We start from the raw sequence: 255 nt of genomic DNA on the forward strand, positions 1-255 counted from the left end.
GAGTAAGTTCCTGCCAAAAAAAAAAAAGAAGGAAGGAAGGAAGGAAAGAAGGAAGGAAGGAAGGAAGGAAGCCTGGAAGGAAGGAAAAGGAAGGAAGGAAGGAAGGAAGGAAGGAAGAAAGAAAGGAAGGAAGGAGAAACCCAGCATTTAAAGAATAAAAATTAGTTTTATGCAGAGTTTCACTGAGGATTGAGATCTGGAAGGAGACTTTCTGTTTTCTTTTTTCTTTCTTTCTTTTTTCTTTTCTTTTCTTTT

Source organism: Colobus angolensis, unplaced genomic scaffold (genome assembly GCF_000951035.1).
Source record: "Colobus angolensis palliatus isolate OR3802 unplaced genomic scaffold, Cang.pa_1.0 Scaffold83, whole genome shotgun sequence".
Taxonomy (NCBI): Eukaryota; Metazoa; Chordata; class Mammalia; order Primates; family Cercopithecidae; genus Colobus; species Colobus angolensis.